The sequence below is a fragment of the Nicotiana sylvestris genome, chromosome 9, assembly GCF_000393655.2.
Source record: "Nicotiana sylvestris chromosome 9, ASM39365v2, whole genome shotgun sequence".
Taxonomy (NCBI): Eukaryota; Viridiplantae; Streptophyta; class Magnoliopsida; order Solanales; family Solanaceae; genus Nicotiana; species Nicotiana sylvestris.
The window spans coordinates 173,988,387-174,003,959 of NC_091065.1; the positions used below are offsets into that span (position 1 = coordinate 173,988,387).

Here is a 15,573-nt window from a genome sequence, read left to right on the forward strand (position 1 = left end):
TATATGAGTATTGTGTCGGGTGGGCCAGGTCGGGTTGAGTCATTCCTATTTTTATTTGATTATTATTTATTAGTCTGGATATAAGAAAATAAAATCTACAAAATAAGAAAATACTAGTGAAAATTATATTTTTCGATCAATGTGATTTTTGTGAGTTAGTAAAAGTTTTATTATATTTGTGTGAGAAAATATAATTATATGATTTTGGTAAAAAAAATTATAGTTATATGATTTTTGTGTGAAAAGACAAAGTTATATGACTTTAGTGAAAAAAGTCATAGTTATATGATTTTTGTATGAAAACAAAGATATATGACTTTACAGAAAAAAAGTCATAGTTATATGACTTTTGTGTGAGAAAACAAAGTTATATTACTTTAGTGAAAAAACACCATAGTTATATGACCATGTGTGAAATTAACCCGCTAGCCTTCAATCTCGTACTATTTGGTTTTATCCTCTCATATGAGATATTTTTTCCATCTTTATTTGTCTTTTCCAAAATCATTTTTTTCTGTGTTTCGTGTTATTTCCCCTCTGTTTTAATATCAAAATTTCTAAGATATCAATGAGGAAGTTGCTCTCAGTTACTTAAGCCATTAAATAGTTTAAGTTACTGTCTTTATATCCACAGATGATCAAGCAAAATTTCTGGGAACATGTTATGAAATTGAGCATGCATTACAAATAGTTTAAATGCTTAAGTTGTAGCGATTCAATCGGTCATTTTGAGTTCTAGGGCCTCGCTTCTTGATTTGAGACTTTCCGTAGGTTCATATAGTGTTTTATGACATGGGGATATGGATGGTTCAGGTCCCGAAGGATTTGGGAAGAATTTGAAATATTGCCTAGTTATTTGAAAGGTTGAAAGGCTAAAATAGCAACATTACCCCTCTATTATGGTATACACAATTGGATTCATGATTTGAAGCTTTCAATAAATTTGTATGGTATTTTTGAACTTGTACGTATATTCAAATTAGGATTTGAGAGACCCGGGAGCGTTTCTACGCATTTGGAGCAAGTTTGAAAAATATTTGAGCTACTGAAACATGGCCTCTGCATTTGGCCTGACTTCACAAGCGTATATCCCAAAATTATTAACTAATTTGGAGATGATCCACACACACAAAAAAAAATTATAGTCTTTTGAGTACTCTAGTTTCCAGAGGTTTAAATCATTCGTCATTCGGATATTTATACAAAAGATGATGACCATTTTATTAAAGGATTGCAATGCTGTCACATTTGAAACCAGCAAAAATGCAGATCTACCTGGCGCAACGCAACATGATAAAATTTCACCCTGAGTTTAGCCTTTTTGATTAAATAGCCTCCATTTCGTACCCAAATTTTTTTCACCTATTTTTGGAGCTAGGGACCTAGGGTTGAGGCAATTTTCAAAGGATTTTTTATCTCGCACAAAGATGTACAAGACAATTTGCCCACACTATTAGTGGAAATGTATGATGAGGGATGTCATTGAGTATATTGCTATGGGTAAAGTTGTAACGATCCGACCGTTCGTTTTGAGCTTTTATACTTTGCTCGCCAATTCATGGGCAAGACTTGCCCCGTGTGATGTATTATGACTTATGTGACTCGTTGGTTTTGGTTTTCAGGGTAATCAGAATGAATTTGGAAAAACAATTCTCAATTTGAAGCTTGAAATTTGGAAGGTTTGACCAAGATTTGACTTGTTTGTATATGATCTCGGATCGGAATTTTTATAATTTGGTTAGCTCCGTTAGGTGATTTGAGACTTAGGAGTGTGATCGGAATGTATTTTTGGAAGTCTGTGGGAGGTTTAGGCTTGAATTGGCGAAATTGAGATTTTGGCATTTTTCGGTTGATAGGTAAGATTTCGATATAGGTGTCGGAATGGAATTTCGGAGGTTGCAGTAGCTCCGTTGTGTCATTTTTGATGTGTGCAAAATTTCAGGTCATTTGGACGTGGTTTGGTTGGATTTTTGATCAAAAGCGTAATTTGGAAGAATTTGAAATTTCTTAAGCTTGAATCCGGTGTGAATTGGATGTTTTGATGTTGTTTTGAGCGTTCCGAAGGTTGGGACAAGTTTGAATGAGGATATGGGATATGTTGGCATCTTTGGTTGAGGTCCCGAGGGCCTCAGATGAGTTTCAGATGGTCTATCAGACCATTTCATGTTGTGTGGAATTGCAGAAAACCAGCTGAAGTGTTGCAGACAATTTGTTCTTCGCGTTCGCAATTAGGGACCCGCGTTCGCAAAGGGTGTTCTTCTGAGGCGCGAATTTTTCCCTTCGCGTTCACGTTTCGTGTGTCGTGTTCGTGATGTTGTGATGTTTGATTCTCCGCGTTCGCGAGGCCTGTGTCGCGTTCGCATAGAGTAAGTAGAAACAGATGGGGTCCCAGCCTTTTGTGCTTCGTGTTCGCGTAAGGAGGTCGCGTTCGCGATGGTTTGGAAAGCGGACGGTTCGCGTTCGCGAGCTGGAGTCGCGTTCGCGTAAGGGAATTTTTGGTCAACGGATTTTTGTGATTCGCGAACGCGAAGCTTGGACCGCGTTGGTGAAAAAGGTAATTTTACACGGGGCAAAATGTTTAAAAAGTGAGTTTCACGATTTTGGTCTATTTCCTCCATAGCTGAGCAATATTTTGGAGCTTTTGAGAAGGATTGAAGAGGGAATCGAAGGGAACACTTGGAGGTAAGATTTTTGAACTCTATATTCGATCCTATGTTGATTCTTACTGGGTTAATCATGAAATATGTAGAACTTAAAGCCTAAAATTGGGAATTAGGGCTTAAATTTGGAGAGTGTAAATTGGGAATTTGAGGGGTCAATTGAGGTCCGATTTTGATGTTCTTGGTATGTATAGACTCGCTATAGGATAAGGATTTTATTGATGTGATTTTCATTGGATTCCGAGACGTGGGCCTGGGAGCCGGGTTTGAGCAATTTCAGGAATTTTGATGTAAATTGAATATTTTCGAGTGGGGTTCATTCCCTTAGAATATTCTAATGGTTATGTACTGATTGTGGCTAGACTTGGAGCATCCGGAGGTCGATTCGTGAGGGCAAAGACATCACGGGCTAGAGTTTAGACCGGATTGAGGTAAGTAATGATTGTAAATGTTGTCCTGAGGGTTTGAAACCCCGGATTTCACATCGTTGTGCTACTTTGAGGTACACACACGCTAGATGACGAGCGTGGAATCATGCACCGTTGAGGATTGAGACTTGGTCCATCTCGTACGACTGTTAAGTCGCGTATTTGATTTGAAATCTTATGATATTCCATATTTTAGAGATTGATATTATATTTTGGGTTGTATGCCATATTTGGGGCCTTGTGCCGACCTGTTTAGACCCCTAGGGGCACTTTCACTATTTTTTCTCACTCTATTTGTTTTGAAAGCATATCCTCTGTTTTACCTATTTATTGTTTAAATCTGGTTTTATCACTTTACTTCTTAAAATGTGAAAACTGTTTGGGCTGAGTTCCCTATTTTACTGATGGTTCAAGTGATTGTGAGGTTGATGACTGAGATAGACCGAGGGTCTGATTGTGAGGTTAATGAGTGAGAGAGGCCGAGAGCCTGGTTGTGATGATTATATATCTACGCATCGGGCTGCACACCGCAACAATATTTATATATGTGTGTGTGTGTGTGTGTGTGTATGGATATGGATCGGGCTGCACGCCACAGTGATATGTATATGGATCGGGCTGCACGCCACATCGATATGTATATGGATCAGGCTGCACGCCGCAGCGATATGTTAGATTGGGCCGCACACAGCAACGATAAAGCGCTTGGGTTGTAGGAGGCCCTCCGGAGTCTGCACACCCCCAGTGAGCGCAATCGACTATATATATGGATCGGATTGCACGCCGCAGCGATATATGAATCGGGCTGCACGCCGCAGCGGTTACTATATGGTACTTATTGAGTGTGAGCGCTGATTGATGAGAATTGAGTCTCGAGTGACTGAGAGGCTTGCCCGAGGGGCTATAGACATACATGTACATGAGTGATGCTTTGCCTGAGGGGCCTATTTATGAACCTACTATTTTTCACTCCTCCTCAAAGTGAGTTTTTATCGAATGTGTTGATTTAATTACTGCTTTCACTCATCTTTAGATCGAGCCTTTATTGAAAATGTTGAACAAATGCTTTAAACAACTTTCATTCAAACTGAAGTTTTTATGTTATGAAATGGGTATAAATTTCTGTTTTGCCCGAGGGACTGTATACGAACTATGTTTTGCCCGATGGGGCCTATTATGGTTTTCATCTCTTTTATTATAAATGGTATTCAACCCTACTGAAACTGTTGGAAAGCATGTTCAAGTAATTTTTTTACCAAAATCTAGATTTTAAATGAGGCGATTGACTCGTATTCTGATTTGAAAGCCTGTTGTACTTATTGAGTTTATCATAAATGTGGATTCATTGTTTCCTACTGCTCAGTCTTTATTTACTCTTATTACTTACTGGGTTGGAGTACTCACATTACTACCTGCACCTCGTGTGCAGATTTAGGTATTTTGGAACCCAGTAGCGGGTGTTGATTGCTCAGACGCGGAGTCATCAGAGTTAGCAAGGTGGTTGCACTACATTCATAGAACCTCTTCCTCCTCTCATTTTCGTTATTGTACGTAGTACATTTTTGATTGTTTTTGTTGTATTCAGACTTTGGTAGATGCTCATGACTAGTGATGTCGGGCTTGTGTAATTATTCCGCACTTTTATTTTAAATGTTCATTATGAGATTATTGGTTTATAAATGGTATAAAAACAACTTTTATTGGAAAATGTTGATTTGGGAATTGTGTCGGCTGGTCTTGTCTTCATGAGAGGCACCATCACGATCGGGTCCGGTTTGGGGTCGTGACAAATTGGTATCAGAGCCTAGGTTACATAGGTCTCACGAGTCATGAGCAAGTTTAGTAGAGTCTCGCGGATCAGTACGGAGATGTCAGTATTTATCCCCGAGAGGCTGTAGAACCGTTAGGAAAAACTTCACATTCTTGAATTCTTATCGTGCGTCCTTGATTCAGCTTGAAAAGTAACTCTTTGAATTCCTTCCACGCGTTCGTATGCGCGCATGAGCGCTCGGTATCAGATGTGCATCGATGGCTTGTGATTCCCCGATCAAGGGGTGAGATGTGATCTCGGTGTGTTGATGTTGGGCCAGTTTAGAAGACTTGAGGCCGGATTTTTGCCTATAGCTAGAGCCCTAAGCTGTTGATTTCGTGACCGCATGCTTCTGGATCTATATGTTTTTTGTGTCCCTATTTAGGGAAGTAATGACTGGATAGCTACATGATGAGTATGTTATGCCTGCAAGGTGTATTCATTAGATTTGGAGACGACGAGAAGGGTCTGTTGGAGGATAGAAGAACTATTAGGTACTTGATTTTCATCTCGATTTGAGGTATGGCCCCGAGTGGGCGTGTGAAGAATATTTTCATGTTTCCTAGTTGGTAGTGAAGTAAATTTCATGTTGTGGTATGAGTTCAAACTCAGGAAGATTAAGTGACTGCGTAACGTTCATGATGGTGGAAGGTATATAGAAATACCAGTTTGAGGTAAAGTAGGTGGGTTATCTCCTGCGAAGTGTTCTAAGGTTGTGTGATCCTCATGTTGTCTATTAGAAGATCTCATTTACAAGTGAAATATAAGTGTTGAAATTTAAATTTGGTTCGCTTAAGAGAGTGGGCTTGACTGTTGCGAAGATGAATGTGGGATTTGTAGAAGATTTAAAGTACCAGATGGTGTGTGTTTCACGAGCTTATGAAGGATTGAGTTTAAATCTCACTATGGTATTATGACAGCAATAAAGTATATGCGTTACAAGTTATTGTGTGTGTGTTTGACCTATGGCTTCGAGCCAAGTGAGGGAGTCTTCTATTGATTAGTTGATTGCATGGTTATGTGCTATGTTGGTTCCAGTTTGAGGCTTACTGGTGAATCAGTTATGGCTTACGGAGATTGAGACCCAGGATGGCTCGAGTAAAGGAAAATTTTGACAAAAGTGATGTCATGCTTCATAGGTGTGTGAAAATCACGTAATGTCTTGAGTTTTTGTTGGTGAAAAGATGCTCAGTACATAGAGCAGGAAGTTGCTTGGTTGTATTGGGATAAGGTTGCATTCTGCAGTGTCTGAAGTGCTAATGAGGCACAAGTTGTTGTTGATACCCAATTTTCCCCTATATATTTTTCAATATGCAAAATACTTTCAAAATAACATATGTATGCATATATAAGTATGTCCATATGTTTTATTATTTTTCCTTAATTTTTAAAGATTTTTAAACCAATTTATTCCCCTATTCTATTCATAAACTACCCAGTAATAATTCCCAAAATTATTATTTTTGGTGATTCATTTATTGTATTCTCATATTTATACTAAAATATAGCTAATATAATTTTTGCATATTTTTACAAATTCATTTAGTATTTTAAAGCTAAATTGTATATAATTGCAATATTAGCCCCTTTTAAGATTTAATTGCGTTTATATCTATAAAGATTAAGTCCAGTATTTTAAATTGATAATTATGTGTTACAAATCATTGTAATACTTTTAATTTATTTTCATGAATTAATTTACTATTTCTTATAAAATAAATGGGGAAAAATGGCTATTTAAAATCTAGCCAGATTTTATTTCAATTGTAGCCTAATTCTACCCCAATTTAAACCCAATTACCTCGGCCCAATTCCTACTCATACCTGACCCCCAACCTAATTAAATCGACCCATACCGGATCCCCACCTAACCTTTTAAATCTCAGCCGTTGATCATTTAGAACAACGGCCACCGGTTGCCCTTACCTTAATTAATCCCAAACGACCCCCAAAACCCTATCACTTGATACAATCCGCCGCCCTTGAACTCCTCTTCTCTCTCAAATTCTCTCTGAAACTCTCATGAACCCTAGTCGTCGTCCTCTCACCCCACCTTGATATCTACCTAATCCATGGCCCTCCGTGGTCATTTGAGACCTGTACCAGCCTTCTATTGCTCCTATGTGTTCGTTTTTAGGGTTTCAAGGCCAGACCTTGAAGGAGCTTGGTCTAGTCCTTGTCCGATTTCAGTTTTTGGCTCTTCTCCGGTCATCCTTGACCTTTCTCCGGCCAGCCATGGCCACTCGAGTCAGTTCCTTGACTCTCCTGTTTAGATAGTTAACTCTCAGGGCCTTTCTCACCTTTTCTGGGTTTTTTGAAACCCTAATCTCTAAGATCTTTTGATTTCTTTTAGATCTACTTTAGATCTGTGCTTGCTTTGAACGTTTAAGCATTTTCTCAAAGTTTCTTTAACTTCGCTTTCAAAACAACTCTTTATCTTTTTCGATTAGGGTTTTTCTCTTAAGTTATTTCAAAATATCTTCTCTGACTTTAACATGCTTCCGATTTTTCTATGTGTTGCTCATGTTGTTCTTTTATCTGATTTAGCATGTTGAAAACCCTACTTTCTTTCAGCTGTTTGTTAGATGAGTGCTTGTTTGGTTAAGTTTCTGTTTGATTTATTTGTTTATCATCTTTTAAGATTGACTATTGTTGAAGGATCTATGTCTTTGGGTCTGAAACAGCTCATTTGAATACCTGACTCGATTTAAAGTTCTTTATTTCAGAACCCTTTTTTTCTTTATGTGATTCCTCTGATTCTGGGTTTTTGTTATCTTTAAAACTCAACTATTCTTGAAACCCTAGCTTTTCAAAAGGGTTTTCTCGTCTGCTACCATGAGACCTTCGCGTGTTTCTAATACTTTATTTTCTCCACTATCGATTTAATGTAACTTGACCTACTTGACTACTATGCTTCGAATGTCTGCTTTACTACTGAACCTTATGCCTATTGTTGTATGATGTTTCTTTTGCCAATGGGTTTGGCCTCGCATGTCTGGTTTGTTCCCTCTATTTATATGCTGAGGTTCCCTATTTAATTGACCTTCAATCTTGTGACTGAATTCAAAACTTTTCTTTTGTGAACTCTAATTGCACTCGCCTATTAAAGTTAATTGATTTCTTTCCTTATTTTGCCTTACTGAATCTTTTTCCAGAATAAGTATATTTCTGCATTTAGACTTGATTACTTACTCAGTGGTTTTACTGCTCCTTTTATGGCAACAATCAGTCGACTTACAAACTGATTTTCTTTCCTTATTTTAAACTTGTCACTACCGTGAAACAAGGATTCCCTAATTAAAGGAGAATCACTTGGTTAATCGATTCTGACTGTTGATTATTTCCATATTTGTATTGAAACTTTACTTATTACCTTATTTCTCACATGTTTTCAAAACTATAAATACCCTACATCCCTCTTTTTTCAAACACAGGAACACTTTTAGTTTTAAACTCACACTTACATTAAAAACACTCTCTCTTGCTTTACTACTTGTACTGTGGCCTGTTTAGCTGGCTGAAAGCCAAAGCTATATTTCGAAGTCCTACTGCCTTTCTTTACTGCATTTTTGCTTCTTTGACTGGTATGTTCTAGTTATGTTTTCAGCATCAACAACAATATGGTTACTCGATATTCTTGCCTTCTTGTCTGCCTATTTCCTGTATCTAATTCAGTACCTTATTTAGCATGCTGTAATTTCTTGTCTCCTATTCTCAATCAATGTATTATGAATCCTAAATCCCTACCCCAATGTGTTTGATATTTATGGTTTGTTTGGGGCATGACATCATTGAATATTGCTGAACATGACTCAAACTTGGTCTTTAATGGATATAAATTATTTTTATATTTTAATAAAAAAATATAATATTTTAGATATACAACATGACCAATTTATATCCTATTCTCGCACTTTTCTAACAATTCTTACAGGAAAAAGAATACATAGAAAAAGAGAAAAAGAAAGAACCTACAGTTCAAGGAAGAAGGACACATCCGTGACAACTTCATCTAAGACTACACAAAGTCAAGAGATATAAAAGTTATGGCAAATTCTCACCAAAATTTCATGACAAATTGCCATGTCAATTTCTCATCAAGGCCATATGATATATTGATATTATCTTGCAAATTCTCACCAAGGCCTGTAGAAATTTTCCTATAAATAGGCATATGTTTGTAGAAGAACAACATCCCTCTTTGTATACAATTTCCTATCTAGTTTTTTCTAAGTTTCTAAAGAGAAAGAGAAGAGTAATCTTGGTCTCTTTCTCTAGTCTCTCTTTGTAGTAAAAATATTCTTAGTCTTTTGAAAGTATTTTTTAGATTTCCTTACTTCATAATGGAGCAATTTCTTTTTGTTGGGATAGTTGATGAAGCTTGATATAATTATAATACTATCTCAGTTTCAATACATTTTTGACCTGAAACTCTATTTACATTTCATGTTGTGATGGAATGATGATTTTTAATCATTATTATCACATCTACATATTTTATATCTAAGTTATTCTTATATTAATTTTGTAATTCTCACGGAGCAAACTTAATATATAATAACTGATGAATAGAATATTAGGGTGAAAGTAATTTTTAGTAAGATTATTATTTCAAGTCTGTAATCTTGCTTTCCTCAGTTTTAATTCTCACGGAGGAATTGTTGAAGGCAATATTATTGATTTTCTAGTAAAAATATTCTCACGAAGTTTTTACTATACTTGAGCACATAATATTAGAGTCAAAGTAATTTTTAGTAAGATTATTGTTTCAAGTCTGTAATCTTGCTTTCCTCAGTTTTAATTCTCACGGAGAAATTGTTGAAAGCAAGATTATTGATTTTCTAGTAAAACTATTCTCACGAAGTTTTTACTACGCTTGAGCACAATTCAGGCAAGATATATCAGTTTAATCATCACTAGTTTTAAATCAATTAATTGACATAACCTCACGGAGTGTTAATTAATTATTTATTTCTTTGTGTAAAAATATAATTGTATTAGAAATAAGCAATTATTCTTTAGAAAATACGTAAGAAACTAAGATTTTATTGTAATGATATATCAAGTGAATTCAACGATTTCAAACTCTTTTTAAATATAAAATTTTCGGAAGAAATTTGTCTTAATTTATAATTTTAAACACACCTTTCATCAATTTGGTTCTCTCAAATAGTAGTCAAAATATTACAAGTTTGTAGCTTAGATTGTCCAATCTCTGTGGGACGATATCATAAACTATACTAGAATTTGACAGAGTACGAGCGGAAAATCTTATACACACAAGCTTCGTCAAATTTTTGGCGCCGTTGTCGGGGATTGGCACACATCTACTTCAGATTAAATATTTTATTACTAATTTGAGAATTTATTATTATTGTTAATTTCTCCTTCAAAATGTTATCTCCTACATATTACTATCATAATTGTACTATTATTAGGAGCAATTCTATATAATATTGTAAAAAAGCAACTAAAAAAAAAGAAAAAAGAAATCCCTCATAGTTAGTACTTCAACCTACTCTATTTTATATTTTATTATGATATTATTATTGTTAGTACTAACATCTATATAATAGTATACTATATTAGTTTTGTGATTCACAATCTCATTTTTTTTTATTTGTCATTTTTAAGTATATTTTATTATTTTTATTATTATTATAATTGTAAGTACTTGTTTTTACTATTCTAGTTCTAAAAGTATCCTTTGTACTATTCTATATTACTATTATAACTATTACTTTTACTATATTTTTATAAAATAATATTGTATTCAACTTTTTTTTAATTGATAGTACTTTAATCCTTCAACATACTTGATTTATTATTGATTTTGTTTTTCATATAATATAATTAGTATTATATTATTTCTTTGATGGTTAGTTACAATTTACTGTTTTAGTTAACTATAATATTACTGTACTATTTTTTTTAATTCATTTTTAAAATTATCTATTACTATTTTAGGAACTGTCTTTATTTTACTTTAATTTCAGATAGTTTATGACCCGCTCTTCTGCAAAAAAGTTGGCCAATTACGATCCTGAAATTGAAAAATCTTTGTGATTGTGCAGGAAAGGACAAATATCATCTCAAAACATAACTTGTAACAGAATGGAGCACCAATTAGAAGATGATAACAATCCACTACAAATTCCAGCACCAGCTTATGTAGAGGAGCAGTTTGATGAAGTGGCGCCAAGACCAGCAAATAGAATCCTAAGGGATTATGCTAGACCTGATCGCTTTAACTGTGAATCTTGTGTCAAGAAACCTCCAGTAGCAGCCAATAACTTTGAAATCAGGACATGCCTGATTCAAACAATTCAACAATCTTGCATTTTCACTAGTGATCTAAGTGAAGATCCACATAGTCATTTAATTGACTTTTTAGAATTGGTTGAAACTGCAAAGTATAATGGAGTGCCTCCTGAAGCAATTAAGTTAAGGCTATTTCCTTTTTCTTTAAAAGGAGAGGCCAAAACTTGGTTACGAAGTTTGCCTCAAGGGTCTATTACCACATGTGACCAAATGACTCAGAAATTTTTAAATAAATATTTTTCCCCTGCTAAAACAACAAAGTTAAGACATGATATATCTAACTTCTTGCAGACTGACACTAATTCCGTTTATTAAACTTGGAAAAGATTGAAAACAATGTTAAGGAAATGTCCACATCATGACATTCCTGAACATATGCAGTTGTACATTTTTTATCATGGTTTGAAACCATCTTCTAGAAATGTAATAGATGCAGCTGCATGAGGTTCCATAATGGGAAAACCCACAGAAAAAGCATTGCAATTGCTTAATGAAATTTATGAAAATGACATATAGTGGCCATCTGAGCGTGTAATCACTAAGAAAGCTGCTACAGTAAATCAGGTGGATGCTTTAAATACACTAACATAACATATTGTTTCTTTGGCACAAAAAATTGAATCTTTTTAGGTAAATACACAACAACCAAGCCAGCCTGAGGCTTGTGACTTGTGTGGAGGAAGCCATCTAAACGACGAATGTCAAGCAACCAATCAAAATGATGAACAGATCATTGTCATCGGATACAATCCGTATCCTTTTGGAAGTCCATTAGCACAAAAACATCCAAGATTTCAATGAAGCAATGCAAATGGTGCTGAAAACTCTCAAAACTACCAAAAGCAACAGGTACAGAGTCCACCTGGATATCAAAATCAAAATCGTGGACAACAAAACTTCAGGCCTTATCAGCAAGCAACTTCATATCAGCAAAGGCCTCAACAATGCCATCCAAGTCTTGATGACCTTTTGTACAAGTACATTAAGGTTACTAATAAAAAAATGGAAAGCTCAAATTCAGCTCTAAAAAATCTTGAAATTCAGTTAAGCCAATTGGCAACTCTTGTGTTTGAAAAGATTCAAGGTCCTTTACCAAGCAATATAGAGAAAAATCCAAAAGAACACCTTAAGGCCATTGCCTTACGGTCAGGTATGACTCTTGATGAACCCTATGCAAACAAACAAGAAAAGAATCAATCAGAACAACAAGTAGGCAAGGGTGAGAATGTTGAGACACCCTCTCAACCATCATAAGAGAAAGAAGCCAAGAAAAAAGAAGAAACAAATACTAAAAATTTGACTTCTTTCCTTGTTACAATTCCCTTCCCACAATAGATGAAAAGAGAAAAGCTGGATAATCAATTTGCAAAGTTTTTGGAGATTTTAAAACAAATTCACATTAACATTCCTTTTACTGATGCTTTATTGCAAATGCCTTCATACGCCAAATTTTTGAAAGAAATTTTATCAAGCAAAAGGAAATTGGAAGAAGTTTCTGTGGTAATGCTTACTGAAAAATGCAGTGCTATACTTCAAAATAAGCTACCATAAAAACTCAGTGACCCAGTTAGTTTTACCATTCCATGTACTCTGGGAGGAGTATACATTGAAAAAGCACTTTGTGATTCTGGAGCTTCAATAAATTTAATGCCATTTTCTATTTTTAAAAAATTAGATCTTGGTGAAATGAAAGACACAGGTGTTTCACTTCAATTTGCTGATCAAAGTACTAAGAGACCAAAGAGAATAACTGAAAATATGCTTGTAAGAGTAGATAAATTTATTTTTTCTGTAGATTTCATAGTACTTGAAATGAAGGAGTGTCCTGATGAACCAATTATCTTGGGTAGACCATTTCTTGCAACAGGCAGGGCAATCATAGATGTCCATCAAGGACAACTAATTTTAAGAGTTGATGAAGAAAGAGTTATTTTTGATATGCTAAAGATACTAAGATTCTCAGAAGATGATACATCATCTTCATGCTTTTCAATTGACATGAATAATAATTTTATAAATGAATTTAAAGATGATCAATTAATTTCTGACTCAATGAAAAGATGTTAGCAAAATTTGGCACCACACAGGATGAAGATCCGACTATCAGAAGTGATGCAAAATTATTGGAAAAAGATTATGAGGAAGGGGACATGCAATTAGAAGAAGTTCAACCAAAAATTGAACTCAAAACTCTCCATTCTCATTTGAAATATGTCTATCTTGAGCATGAGTTATTTCCAGTAATTATTTCATTTTCTCTAACTATAGAACAAGAAGAAAAATTAATTGAAGTATTAAAAGCACACAAAGGAGCCTTGGGATGGACTGTATAAGACATGAAGGGGATTAATCCAGCAATTTGTACGCATAGAATCCTCATGGAGGATAGCTACAAACCGATAGTCCAACCCCAAAGGAGATTAAACCCAGCGATGCAGGAAGTGGTAAAAAAGGAGATTGTAAAGCTTTTGGCGGTAGGTATTATTTACCCTATTTCAGACAGCCCTTGGGTAAGTCCTGTTTAGGTCCAAAAAAGGGAGGTATGACAGTGATAAAAAATAAAAATAATGAACTAATACCTACCGGGACCGTCACAGGATGGAGAGTCTGTATAGATTATAGACGTCTTAATGATGCCACTAGAAAAGATCACTTTCCTTTGCCATTTATTGATCAAATGGTAGAAAGAATTACAGGATATGGGTTTTATTGTTTTCCTGATGGCTATTCAGGGTATAACCAAATATCAATCGTACCAGAAGATCAAGATAAGACAACTTTCACATGTCCTCATGGAACATATACATATAGGAGAATGCCGTTTGGTTTGTGCAACGCTCCTGCCACATTTCACCGTTGCATGTTAGCAATTTTTTATGACATGATTGAAAAATTTCTTGAAATTTGCAAGGATGATTTCACACTCTTCGGCAAGGGTTTGGAGGATTGTCTTCACCATTTAACCTTAGTTCTTAAGAGATGTGAAGAGACAAACTTAATTCTTACTTGGGAAAAATATCATTTTATGGTTACTGAGGGAATTGTTTTAGGACATAAAATCACTGCAAAAGGGATAGAAGTTGATAAGGCTAAAATTAATCTTATAGCAGGATTACCCCCTCCTACAACTGTTAGAGGCATTAGAAGCTTTTTAGATCATGTAGGTATTTATAGACGGTTCATAAAAGATTTTTGAAATATTTCAAAACTGCTGGATAACCTTTTAATGAAAGATGTTAAGTTTGAATTTTTAGGTGATTGTATGAAAGCCTTTGACACCCTTAAAGAAAAATTATCAACTGCCCCTATAGTTGTGTCCCTTGATTGGAACCAACCTTTTGAGTTCACGTGTGATGCTAGTGATACAGCAGTTGGAGCTGTTTTAGGCCAGAGAAAAGATAAGATTTTTCGTCCAACTTACTATGTGTGACGACCCAAAAGGACATCACCTGTTTTCTTACAAATTATGTGCTTCTGAGGCCTTGAAAACCTCATTTAGAGTCGCTTCGATTTGCGTGCGCAGTCTTGGCGCGTAGCCGGAAAGCTTAAATATGAAATTTTGTGAAAAATGCTAAGTTTTAATATCAAAATGAATAAATTTGACTTCGGTCAACATTTTGGGTAAACGGACCCGTGATTTGACGGTCTCAGAGGGTCCGTAGGAAAATATAGGACTTCAGCGTATGCCCGGAATCGAATTCTGAGGTCCCAAGCCCGAGAAATAAATTTTTGAGTGAAATTGTTTTATTAAAATAATTAAGGAAATTAGAAATGAAATTTGATTAGAAGACTATGGTATCGGGCCCGTATTTTGGTTCCGGCGCCCGATAAAAGTCTTATATATGTTTCGAATCACTCCTATAAAGTTTGGTTAAAAACGGACGTCGTTTGACATGATCTGGACCCTAATTGGGAAATTGATGTTTAAAAGGAAATCTCAGAAAAATTCATTGATCTTGAGGTTTAATTCGATGTTCATGATGTTATTTTGGCGATTTGATTACACGAATATGTTCTTAGAATGTTTGTGAGGTTGTGTATATACTTGGGTTACAATTTCGAGGGCTCGGGTGAGTTTCGAGTAGGTTTCGGGATGCCTTAGGCTTAAAAAGATCAGATGTTGCAGGTTCCGGAAATATTGCAGGTCTCTGAACCCTCTTGCGCGGTCCGCGAGAAATCGTGTGCGGCCATGGAGGGGCCAGCGCGGCCGCGGTTGCCTTTGAGCGGTCCGCGGTGGATGTTGTGCGGCCGCGGTCGGCTTTGTGCGGTCCACACGGGGCTATGATCTGCAGGTCTTCAGGGAGGCCTATGCGGCCGCGGTCCTTTTTGTGCGGTCCGCACACGGAGTTTCAGA

General features: G+C 35.7%; 1 non-coding gene across 1 annotated transcript; it reads right to left on the reverse strand.

Annotated features, from left to right (window-relative positions):
• Positions 1-11,477: 11,477 nt before the first annotated feature.
• LOC138878858 (small nucleolar RNA R71) lies at positions 11,478-11,584 on the reverse strand. The gene has a single exon (XR_011402630.1). It is a non-coding gene; the product is annotated as a small nucleolar RNA R71 (small nucleolar RNA).
• Between the last annotated feature and the right edge of the window lie 3,989 nt (positions 11,585-15,573).